The sequence below is a fragment of the Podarcis tiliguerta genome, assembly GCF_965153285.1.
Source record: "Podarcis tiliguerta genome assembly, chromosome: 2".
In the NCBI taxonomy this organism is placed as follows: Eukaryota; Metazoa; Chordata; class Lepidosauria; order Squamata; family Lacertidae; genus Podarcis; species Podarcis tiliguerta.
The window spans coordinates 66108700-66121509 of NC_139535.1; the positions used below are offsets into that span (position 1 = coordinate 66108700).

General features: G+C 45.4%; 1 protein-coding gene across 5 annotated transcripts in view; it reads right to left on the reverse strand.

Moving 5' to 3' along the window:
* JADE2 (jade family PHD finger 2) overlaps nucleotides 1-7274 on the reverse strand; it is a 147445-nt gene extending 140171 nt beyond the window's left edge. Inside the window, exon 1 of one of the 5 annotated variants that reach the window (XM_083428812.1) lies at nucleotides 7059-7274. The gene's annotated coding sequence lies outside the window, so the exon portion shown is untranslated. Of the gene's footprint in view, nucleotides 1-3222; nucleotides 3414-3593; nucleotides 3767-3870; nucleotides 5805-7058 lie in introns of those variants that run through there. The other 4 variants (XM_083428811.1, XM_083428815.1, XM_083428814.1 and 1 more) reach the window with 4 other exon arrangements.
* Between the last annotated feature and the right edge of the window lie 5536 nt (nucleotides 7275-12810).

Sequence of the window (12810 nt, forward strand, 5' to 3'; positions counted from 1 at the left end):
CATTTTTAACTTCATACAAACAAGGTTAAGGCAGGGTAAACATAGTCAGGCCTTTAGATTCTTGGAAACAGAACAGAAGTTAATGCGACTTTAAGATACCTATTTGGACTAGCATGACAGAAGTCCAAAGAAGCCAAGGTTTCAATATTTTCAATAATTATATAAACAAGGCAATTTCAGCAGGGACAGCTTTTCTCAATTCTGCATGATAAAAGCTTTTCCTGACAGAACTCCCTCTTTTACCTAACATTAAAAGTTCTGTCCTCCTCAACATCTGACCATGTTAATGCAGGCAACTATAGTTATTCCAATTATATCCTCAGTGGCAACAACCTTAGGGAAATTTTGAGTAAGGCCAGCCTCCATAAGCAAGGAATATGTTTACCTTCCTGCCCTGTTTCAGCAGCCTTGGCTGTCAAAACCCAAGCTGAATTTTCCTACAGCAAACTTGACCTTTATACAAACTATTTTTCATTCAGTCTCAAATATGCTTCAACTTCAGGGGCCAGCAAATGTTTAAAGGTCAAGTATAGTTCTTAAAGGCCAATATTGCTTAACCCCAGTGAGAAGATGAGGGAAGTGAACTGCTGCCCTATCAGGAGCCAAAGACTCATTTGCAAAGGTCTTTCTGATATTGTTTTGCATGTAGATTTACCAAATTAGTGCACTGCGTTTAATGACAGTTGGAGGAATAATCAATTGCCTGTTTGCAAACAGCTGCTGCTACTGTGCATAAGGTTCACAGCACCTAGGGATCTATACAGATGCATCTGAAATTCAGTTGCTTTTTGCAATGATCAGGTGCATTTTCATCTTCAACTTAAAACTACAAATGCAATTTCTAAGAGGGGTGCTGACAGATTCCCTAGCATTTGAAAAGGCAATTAGGATATTATATTCAATTTAGGTCTAAAATTAAAATGCTGTTAGCCGCACGATCAAAGACGGGCATTTGATTTGTAGGGAAAATGTGCTCAAAGTTTCAAGGGTGGAGGGCAAAGAGATTAATTTATATCCCAGAGTGACAGCTGGGAGGCCCCAACAATTTGCAAAGCTACTTGAAGAAATCAACCTTCTGGAGATTATGTTTTTTCTTTATGCAAACATAAGCAAGGAGAGATTAAAATGTTTGCTTCTATGAACTCAATTCCACAGAAGATGAAGGAGAGTAAGCAAGACAAAATGAGAAATGAGAGGGACACGTGGAAAAAGCAAGGACCATCAAGCATCACTTACTGAGGAATGAAGAGTAACAGAGGAGTAACAGAGGAAGCTGATTGAGGGAGAAACAGGCAAAGAGAAACTGACTATCTTTGAGATGCTTTGAGGGGGGTTAACCAACAGTTAACACAGTTAAATGCTAACCTGCATTTCTGTTTACTTCTAAGTTTCTGGACAATAACCCAGAATCTACCAAGCAGTCCTCATGATTTATGGTACTTCCAGGTGTTCACAGTCCCACCAAAGGAAGGAGGCATCCACATATCAACAAGTAGAGGACAAAAAGGATGAGGATTGCAATTAAGAACAGGAATACGGAGTGAGCATGATCATGTTGCTGTGGGGCTTACTGAAGCTATAGAGAAGATGGGCACCTGGGCATCTTTGAGGGCTGCTAATACTATTAAGGACTACAGGAGAAGCAAAGTTATACAAAAGAGACATAGTCCCAGTGTGCCAGCAATGGAAAAGTATCAAAAGAAGGTATGACTGTCTCAGTGGCACAGGAAAATAGCAAGGGGTGTATGTGACAGAATAACTGACAACACAACAGAAGGGTAAGGAGATTCCATTGAAGCATGGGTAACAGCAAAGTGCAGAATGCGTCAAAGAATGTTAAAGAGTCAAGAGAACAATCTTGGGTAAGAGTAGGAAGCTCAGGCACTGCTACAAAAATCACATGTACAAGGAAGTCAAGCCCTAAGAGTTTGGAAAAGGAGCAGAGAACAAATGGGAGATGGGATGGGGTAGGCAAGCTGTATGGGAAAGTTTTTTTGTTTTAAAAAAGATTAACACTCATTTTAAAGAAGTGTTGAATGAGGCCTAATCTAATCCCTTGGGAAACACAAGAATGAAGGATTGGGAGGGACTGGGTGAGCTATGTGTTTATTTTCATTCCATGTTGATTCTGAGCATCTTCCGACACCCAAATTAGCCTAAAGATTCCCAGCCATTTGTTTGCTTTCTCCTTCACCAGTATTCAACCTCCCACCATGATGAAAGCTCAGGAGGCTGAAGGCCAGAGGCAGTTCACATAGTGCCCTACAGACATTGCTGAACTACAATTCCCATCATCCCTGACCTGCCAATTGCGCTGGCCTGGACTGGTGGGAGCTGGGGTCCAACACCACCTGCGGGGCCACAGGCACCTCACCCCTGCTGAAGGGTATCTCCCCCTATTCAGAATGCCTGCCCTCAGCCTGGAAAAGATGACTGACCAAGCCCTGGAAAGACAGAAAGGTGTTCAGCACTTGGGGGGGGGGGGAGTATAAGCAGCACCTGTAGCAGAGAAGAATGTTTGAGTGAAGAAAGATCTGCAGGGGTTAAGCTGACAAGAGGACTCAGCCCTAGAGACCAAACAACCATAATGGAAGAAAAGGCCTTTTGGTTTAACCGTGAGGGAGGTAGCATCTGTCCTCAGGGTCATGTAAACCACAACCAGCCCACACACTTCTGGGACGAGGGGTGGGCTTCCAGGGCAGAACCTGCGCCTTGCAGGTCTCTGTCTCTCTGACTTCATATAAATGCACTGTATAGAAAGCAGCCGCAAGCGGGGCATCGGGTGTCCGCACGAGGGGTGGGTGCAGCAGGGCAGGAAAAGAGGATGCGCCGCCCTCAGGAGGAATGCCCAGCCCAGGCAAAGTGCAAAGCCTGCAAGGAAGTGCAGGGAGGGCGGCAGGGGGAGGGATTCAGTGGCAGAGATGGAGGAAGAGATGAGACGCCCCCGGAGGAGCCCGTTGGGAGCCGGGAGAGTTTGAGAAGGTAAACAACAGCCACGCCCCCTACAGTCCTTCTCCCCACCGCGCAGCTCCGTCGCAGCCGTTGCCTGTACATTTCCACTCCCAAATCTCTCCATGCCCCCCAGCGGCGCGACTCTCGCCCTGCCCCCTCCCAGCCCGGGCAACCGCCCACCGCCGTCGCTGGGCTGTGCAGCCCGACTGCAAAAGCCACCGGCACCCCGGAAAAGCCTGCGCCCTTCCAAGCCCACCCGGGCTCGCCCACCCTCGCCAAGGAAAGGCGCCTCTTCTCGTCTGCCTGCCTGCCTGCCTCCTGGGCGCATTGTTTGTGTCTGTTGCAGGAGCTGGCAGGGACCCCACAACCCTAGCACGTGAGAGGAGCCGATCATGTGGGTGCAGCTTCAAGACATGCAAAGGCTCCAAAACGTGCTGCGTATCAACAAAAATGAAACTCGTGTCTCTGCTAATTGCCGCGCGAACCTCTTTTTACTCGCGGATACAGGGCACAACACACACACACACACGCCGCGCACTTTTCGCCCGCCACCCTTTTTTGCCCCTCGAGCGCCTTCTTCCCCCTTCCACCTCAATAAAACGTGTTTAATTCCCCTCAAAGCGACCCTCTTGCTTTGAGACCTTTTGGGGTTAGCTCTGCCGCAGTCATTAATTCGAGGAAACGTTTCCTGAGGCTTCTGATCCTTTAAAAAGTTGTTGTTTACATTCCTGCCGCCTCCCTTTTAAAACATGACTGACCAACATGCGCAATCCATGTCTAAAAACGCTACACACTCTTCCACCCCCCATCCTCCTTTGCAGGCAGCACAGTCAGGGAGCAGTAAAACAAATGCGGGGGGGGGGAATCGAGAGAAGCTGCAAAAAAATAAAAAATGGAGCAATTCTCCACCCTTTTTACCTTGCCTGGGAAAGAGCGTCCTCCAAGAGTTGAGACTGTCCCTCGGGTTACCAGAGAGGTGTGGGGAGAGATGCTCCAAAAACGTAACCGCTCATGGAATCTCCCTTTGCAAAGACTAATCCGGCACCATTGCGCAGGGGGCAAACCATCCCCCTTGTAGGATCCGAAGATGATGCCCTTCTTTTAGGAGTAGATACAAAGTAACTCCATGGATGCAAAATTAAAAACAAAAACAACAAAAAAATCAATTCCAAAGAATTGCTTCCAGCTGAGATGGCCGCTCTGTGCAAAATCCAGCGAGCCCTGCGTGTTCCTATTTCTTTTTTAAATCCAGACTTCTTTTCGGATCTCTTTGCAATTGCCCGAAATCCTGCGACTGCCCTTTTTCTTCTTTTCTCTTCCGACCCCCCTTTTCCCCTGCTGGCGAAGAAGGGACTTCTTCAAAGGAGTAGTATATAAATTAGGGTGATGCTGGCGGTTTCACCCCACCTTCTTCCTCCCCCCCACGCCCCCTCGCACCCCCTTCCCTCAATTTCTTATTTTCTTGTTTGTTGTTCCTCCCTGACGAGCAGCAGGTCCAGGTGCAGCGGCGGCAGCGGCGGCGGCAGTAGCAAACGTGGGTCCCATCCCTGATTGTGTTCGGCATGTGTTGCCTCCCACCCCAACGCACTGCTCACCCACCACCCCTCCCTCGCCTTCACCTCCCTCCGATGCGCTGAGTCCCCATCTCTTTTCTCTTGTGCCCTGGGCAGCTGGAAAGAGGTCGGGTTGCATACACGGGCTCGCTCTCCTTTTCTCCCTCTCCTTCTCTCCCTCTCTCTCTACAAGCCTGATCAGGTCACTTTCGCAATGATCTTCAGCCTCGCGCGCGCACACAACGGCGGCAGCAGTGCACACACAGATCACAGAGCTGCAACACTTTCTTTGCTTCCTCCCCTTCTCATATATACACACTCCCTCTTTTTTCCTCTCTCTCTCTCTCTGCGCCCCCCCCCCCCCGTACCGCGCCGCTTTCACCTCCCCGGAGCTATGCACAGGCGTACACACTAGCCTGCTGCTGCAACCTTACAAAAAATAAGCTTATACTTAACAAAATCTTTTGGCGCCATATTAATGACGTACTTCAAATTTGCCATTTCTTCCTGCGTCAAAAAGACGTTTCTTGCAAATAACAGATGAGGTGCAAGGCGGGCGGCGAGGGATATTAAGGGGAAAGGAACACCGAGCAAGAAACCTCTTCCGCGGGAAGGAGGAAAGAGACCCTCGCAGCGAAAACCGCGCGTGGGGATTGGGGGGGGGGGAGTTCGCATTCGCTAGGAGGGCACGGGAGGTGAGGGAGTGAAGCCGGCGGGGGGGGGGGGAGGTTGCAAATCGAGATCGGAACAGAATCGTTTCCCCGCGGGTCACAAAAGTTACGCGGCCACCTCTGTGCTGAAATACTACCACTCTGGAGAGAGACGGGCATGGGGGGGGGTCGCTTTTAATTCAAATAGTTATCCAGATCACTTACAGCCGGGAGCATGCTGACGTTAAGCACTTGCTCCTTTTCAGCAACCGTGCCAAAGGGTGGGGGGGGGGGAGATTGAAAGCAGGAGTTGAACGACAGGATTCGACACCCCCTCTACACACAGAGATGGGGGGGGGGGCGCTTAACATTTTTGCCCCATTGAGCCTGTTTGTTTCGATCCCTCCAAATGCCCTCTTTTACTACCGAAAGGTTTCCACAGGGCAAAGAGGAAAAAGAACTTTGCCCAGTTTGCACAGGAAGAAGAGGAGCCAGGTCCGCCCTCCTGTAGTTCTCGACTTGACCTTGTGATGCACAAACAATACACTTCAATCCGTTGCTGGAAGGGTGTTTGTTGCTGTTGCTCTTGCCTGTCTGTTTTCTGTGGTGGCGGCAGCAGCAGCAGCCGCTGAGAAGAGCTCCCAACATCCAGCTGGCCACACCCACCGCTGCCTGCTTGAGGCAGGCACCTACTTCTCATAAAATAACAGTTATTTCACGCAGGGGAGGCCTTCTGCCTGATCAACTGTCGCCCACTCAAGGCAGCAGCCTCCCCCAAGTGCCTCCTTAACCATCGCACACCACCACCACTTGTTAATAATGCTTTGCCTTTCTAGAGTGGTTCCCACTTAACTGAGAACCTTGTGCATTTTCAAAAGTAGAACTTTCCTCAGGAGCTGCTGCTCAAAGCTCTGGGTTCAAGATGTAGGCTTGCTAAGGGATTTTACAGTGGTACATGTGCAAGTGTTATTCAGATGTACGAAAACAAAATTTATAGCTACATTCTCCTAACACTCAACACTGCAGTATTGTGGTTAGGGGAAAGTGCTATGCTGTTGCAATTCAGGCAGCATCTCTCCAAGGTATCAGACAGCGCTACCTGGAGATGCCAGGGATGGAACCTGGGACCTTCTGCAAGCAAAGCAGATGCCCTATCACTGAGCTACCACCCTTGTCCTAAAATATGAAGGTATTTATTTATTTACCTCATGTATTGGAACTATACATTCTAGGGTTTCCATATGTCCCGGATTTCCCGGACATAGCTGGAATCCAGCTGTCTCTAGCAGTGTTCAGGCAGAATTTGGGCTAATAAGAATAATAATAATACTATTTATTTCCCACCCATCTGGCTGAATTTCCCCAGCCACTCTGGATGGCTTACAACATATATAAACACACAACCAAACATTAAAAAACAAAATATCCTAGTATACAAGCAACATAGTAAAGGGACCCCTGACCATTAGGTCCAGTTGTGACCGACTCTGGGGTTGCGGCGCTCATCTCGTTTTATTGGCCAAGGGAGCCGGGGTACAGCTTCTGGGTCTTGTGGCCAGCATGACTAAGCCGCTTCTGGCGAACCAAAGCAGTGCACGGAAACGCTGTTTAGCTTCCTATTTATCTACTTGCTCATTGACGTGCTTTCGAACTGCTAGGTTGGCAAGCAACATAGAAAACCAATAAATCAATAGAAAACAACAACAACAAACAGTTTACAGTTGTACCAAAATTAAAATAATTGCCAACCCCAACTAAACATTTAACCAACACCAACCTGACAAAAACAAAACAGAGGAACCAAAATTAGAACCGTTTAAAACATTTAAAAACATTTCAGCCAGTTGCCCCAAACCAAGAGTTGTTCCACCAATGTCCCAGTGGCCTCCCAGGAGCCTTTTACCTGTTCAGGGTGAGTCGGCCTCACGCCCTAGGCCAGGTGGAAATGGGCCTTGCAGCAGGGAGCAGGTCTTCCTTCCAGCACTCACAGCAGCAGCAAATGTCCAGGAAAATCCAGACGTATGGAAGCCCATGTCACAGTGCTGTTTTTGCCTATTAAAAAAAAATAGCTCAAAAACTGCATAATTTTGTCAAAATAAGGTCAGCAGCTTTGCAACTTTGAAAAAAAAACACTCAACAACTTTTCTGTCCGGATGTTCACTGTTTGAACCCCAATAGCACCCCAATACATTCAAACTATCTGGGGATGCCTCAGAGCCACTGCAAGATTCAGGGGAGTTGCCATTTTAGGAAAACCATTCATGTGTTTCCCAGTGAAGATTTAAAATAAATAAATCCCAGAGTTAACACACATCCCTCAGCAATTATATTAAGAAAAGTGATCATTAGGGTATATTCCACAGGGAACAAATGGAACTTAGCCAAATGAATGAGGCCTTCATAGTAGCATTCAAACTGTGTGCTTAGTTTTAACTCTGTGGTAATATTACCACTTGGCTTTGAAAACACAAAAGAGGATAGATACTCTGCCCAAGAAATGCACCAGGGTCTAAAAGTTTATAATAATATTACCACAGAGTTAAAACTAAGTGGTAATATTACCACAAAGCCTAAGTCGCTACAGATCACTGTGTTGCATTCATTAAACCATGCTGCCTCTGATTTATTGATGACTAACTTTCTAGCATATGTACATTAGAAGTGCGATAGTGATATAAATTGCTGGTGTATTTTAGAACCAATGAAGACACCAGGATGCCTCATACACAAGTTTCTAAGTAGATAGTTTGGCAGACAAATGGGTCAGTTTATCACCTTGTTCCCACATTTGTGTTTAGCCCCTTCTGATCTGCCCGGCTACAGAACCACATCCCATGGAACATATCACATTGTTTTTGGCCCTTGGAACACACATGTCCTGTGCCAGAGAAAGGGAATAATTAATGTAATACAATTAACATTCATCATATGCTAGATATTTTGGAGGGACCCAGTGGGGTTTTCAAGCCCTAATCATAAGCATGGTTTGCCTTCTGTCTGGCATATGGAACAAAATATCAAAGTGTACTGAATTGGCATGATCATCAGCAGGTCATGACAGGGTGAAGAACTGGATGGGCAGGATGGTTTAGCTGCGGCACATATGCTTTGCATACTCCAGTATGCAACTGAATACATCAACAGCAGAATCACAGTCTCCATTTTGCTCTATCTCTCACACTTGTTTGAACTGACTGGAGTTGTTTTTTACTAAGGCCAAAGATTTTATCAATAGTAGATTGTCTTCTACTACTCGTGGCTTTTTAGCAATCATAAGCAGCATTCCCCTCTCACCCCACCAGCCCATTTCCACCAGCTTCCCTTTCAGAAATACAAACCCTCTTCAGGTGTCCTGCGTTTGTAAAATAGTAAGACCAGTGGTCATGCTGGCTGGGGCTGATGGGAACTGTAATACAACAACATCTGGAGAACCGCAGGTTCCCCATCTCTGATCTACATGATGCAGCGACACCGTTGAGAAGGAGGTCTTCATCTGGTCAGTTTCAGTGACCACGTGGGAACTCCATGTATTGTTCCTTCAGCTTCCTAGGAGACATAAAGACACACTGGTGTATTGAATAATTAGACATTCTAGAAAATAATTATTGGATTAATAAATAAGAAACACAGTTTATACAATACTTAAAGTGGGGCAGGAAATACAGAGTTCAGCAAGCGTTTGCTCACTGCAGAAATGAATATAATAATAAATGTAGTAAGGTAAAGGGACCCCTGACCATTAGGTCCAGTCGTGACTGACTCTGGGGTTGCAGCGCTCATCTCACTTTACTGGCTGAGGGAGCCGGCGTACAGCTTCTGGGTCATGTGGCCAGCATGACTAAGCCGTTTCTGGCGAACCAGAGCAGTGCACAGAAACGCCGTTTACCTTTCCGCCGGAGCAGTACCTATTTATCTACTTGCACTTTGACGTGCTTTCGAACTGCTAGGTTGGCAGGAGCAGGGGCCAAGCAATGGGAGCTCACTGCATAATATTATCTCTTCTGAAGCAGGGGTGTCAAATTCAAGCATAAATTCAATATACTAAATGCTGTTGCTAAATTGGGGTGGGGATGGAGTAGAGTGAAAATCTGATGTGTTCTCCTGTAGCAGCAGCCACTGCTGAATCTGACCCCTTGCCCCACTAAGAACAACCACATCCTAACCCTGAAGATGGTTCAATAATGTGAATGGTGTATGGTAGCGGTGCTGTGCTGTGCTGTGCTGTGCTGTGCTGTGCTGTGCAGACTTTACTGGGAACCCCAAAAGGAATTCTCTCTACTGAAAGGGCAGAACGATGCACTTAACAGTTTAATATGTAAGAAATTTAATCTCTGGAGATGATGTCTGCTTTATCCCCCCCCCCCATCTTTATTCACTAAGACCATACTCCCACTTGCATTTGCTTATCTGGAAGGAAAAAGGGAAATAGCCTTTGCACAATGAAAACACAAGTGGAATTACCAGATGTTTTGTAACAAAGAGTTTATCTTTTATTGGGTTTTATATGGTCTTAAATCAGTAACTAAAGAGGGCTCTCTACAAGAACTGCAGGATTCTTACTTACTTTTCCCATAAATATTCCGCAGACTGAGACTGCTGAAGGCTTGAACAGGTGCTGCTCACACTTTTACTTCTTTGCATTTAATCATAATTGCACCCCCCATTTTTTTATTTCTGCAAATTAATACAACAGTATTGAATCAGCATACATAAAAAACATAAATTACCTTGCAATAATTGCTTGCAACAATCCCTGTTAGCTGGATGTAAGAGCCACTAAATACTTCAAAGCAGAGAAATTTTGGGAGACAGAAAACTAAATAAAAGCTACACCAGCTTTCATAGTAAGGCAGCTCCAAACACTCAAATAACACCTGTGTAACTTACTACCACATATGTTAATTAAGCTGTGTATACATTCTGATCATAGTTTTATTGTAAGGACAGAAGCAGCCACAAAAATCAGGAAGTGAGGTAATGTTATACAGGGAAAGGATTTGAAAGAAGAGTGAGGTGACTGAGGATGTGAGGACTATGTGGGGTTCTTGTCAGGAACTGATGGAGTAGAAAAGTATATTCCACATTTGCTTGTGGGTGGCATGGATCCTCTTAAAGGTAGAGGGACCCCTGACCGTTAGGTCCAGTCGCGAACGACTCTAGGGTTGCGGTGCTCATCTCACTTTACTGGCCGAGGGAGCTGACGTTTGTTCGCAGACAGCTTCTGGGTCATGTGGCCAGCATGACTAAGCCGCTTCTGGCGAACCAGAGCAGCACACGGAAACACTGTTTACCTTCCCACCGGAGCGGTACCTATTTATCTACTTGCACTTTGACGTGCTTTCGAACTGCTAGGTGGGCAGGAGCTGGGACCGAACAACAGGAGCTCACCCCACTGCAGGGATTCGAACCGCCGATCTTCTGATCGGCAAGCCCTAGGCTCTGTGGTTTAGACCACAGCACCACCCGCGTCCATGGATCTTCTTAGAAGCCCTTAATAAGGACATGAAGGTCCTATGACTGTCCACTTAGGGCTTTCCTGTTACTTCCTACCGGGATCCTTCTATATCTCAGTATTATCAATGCTTGTTTCACTTACATTTGCTGCACCTCCTGGGCTCCTATTTCTTCCTGCAAACAACTTCTAATCCCTTACAACTTTGCACTCTCAAAACCTTCACTCAGTTGTCAAACTTGGATTTCAGATTCTGGGCTTTGCCTGCCACCTTTGTGCTTGTTTGCCTTGTGCAGCCTCCGGTTCAGAATAAACTCACCCATCAGGTCCTGATCCTGCCAAGAGTGCTGCCTAAAATGCAGTGCTGCCTGGTTAAGAGTTTAATTTTAGTTTATAAACAGAGGATTTGTGCAATGAGCAGCTACATGAAAGGCAAAAATTGGTTTCTCCCAACACAGGCCACGCTTCCACACAACAATTTATTGTGGATTTGGTGCCGTTCATGCATCCATGTTTTTCTACAGCATTCTCATAAAAATCCCATTCCATATTCACCACCCCATCTCCATTTAATCTACTGTGTTCTTAAGGTGTTTTTTACTGTGTGTTTGTTGTTGTTTTTTTGCAGAAATGGTAAATCCAGATTAAATTGAGAAATAACATAGGACAGCATTTTTATGAGGAAGATATGTGGAAGCTGTGCAAAAATTTGCAGCCACAATAAAGTTGCATTTCTTTCGTCCACCCGCCTGTTGTAAAGCTTTCTCTATTACAAACACAGAATTTCTGCCCATTAAAAGGTGACAGCCCCAATGCTAACAAACAAGAAAAAGTAATTAACAGACACAATGGTAGAAGAAAAGGCACCTTACAGTTTCATATGTACAGTATATATAAAAGAAAATGCAAATGCTTGTCACAAGCTGCAAATAAATGTTTTGTGTTGTTATTGTTTTATCCAACACCATTCTCTGAATCTCTACAAGTCATCACTACAAGATTTACTTATTAAAAGAACTTCCTGCTGGAATATACTGTAATACTTTGCTCCTTGTCCTTCCTTCCAGTTGTTACTCACAGCCCCTTTCCCCACTTAGACCCCAAACAGGCTGTTGTTGAGACAAACATCTTAGAAGAATGAGGCAATTCTTCTTTTTTTACTACCACCTAACCAAAAAATACTAATGGGGAGTGGGAGCTGGAGCAGTACCAAAGTTTGTCAAAATTAAACTACAGAATAGTTCATAGCACAGGCCAATAGTGCTTCCATTATTCAACAGTCATTCAAACAGCCCTTTTGCAAGAATTAATGTTCCCAACCACAATTTATCCAAAAGTTCAAGATCCCTTATATTTTGCACCGCTTCAACATGACCCCTTAAAATGTCAAACGTTTAATGTGCAGGCTTTCTTTTTAAACGTTTGTTCCTACACTAACTACATAAGAGGGCATTCCAGAGGCCTGCATATTTACATGAAGCTAGGGAAAGGGAAGGGGGGGGTGTGGAGAATGCTGTTTTTTAAATAAATAATGAGACACCTTCTCTAATGTACTAGGGGCCTATTGGCCAATATAAATAAATAAATAATAGCAATGATATAATTGGGGACAACTTAAATACTGCAAACCAGGTATGGGGAACCTGTGCAACCTTTGGATGTTGTTCGGATGTTTAGGGAAGTTTTTAATGTTTGGTGTTTTTAATGTTCTGTTGGGAGCTGCCCAGAGTGTCTGGCGAAACCCAGCCAGATAGGTGGGGTATAAATTATCATCATCATCATCATCATCATCATTATTGTAACTCCCATCTTCCCTGACTGTTGGCCTGGTGGCTGGTCTGAGGGGACTTGGAGTCCAACCACATCTGGAGGGCCACAGATTTCTTACTCCTGTAAACGCAAAAGGTTTTCAGCTGTGGCTAGTAATTTTTACATCTACCACAAAGGATCTCATTTTGCTTGCGCTTCTTTTTTTATAGCTAACCTCTTTTTACTTAACTGTCTCTTGCAAGAAGAATTTTCTTACCTATTTTGTACAAATACACCGGAGGGGAAATTGAAAACAAATAAATGATTGTGTAGCTAAACTAAAAAGCATGTAGAATCAACAACTTGGTCTGGTGCCACTGCAGCTATAGACACAACCTGAATCTTGTAAGTAGGATAATGCCAGATGGCATTGTGCACTGCATAGAGACTTTCC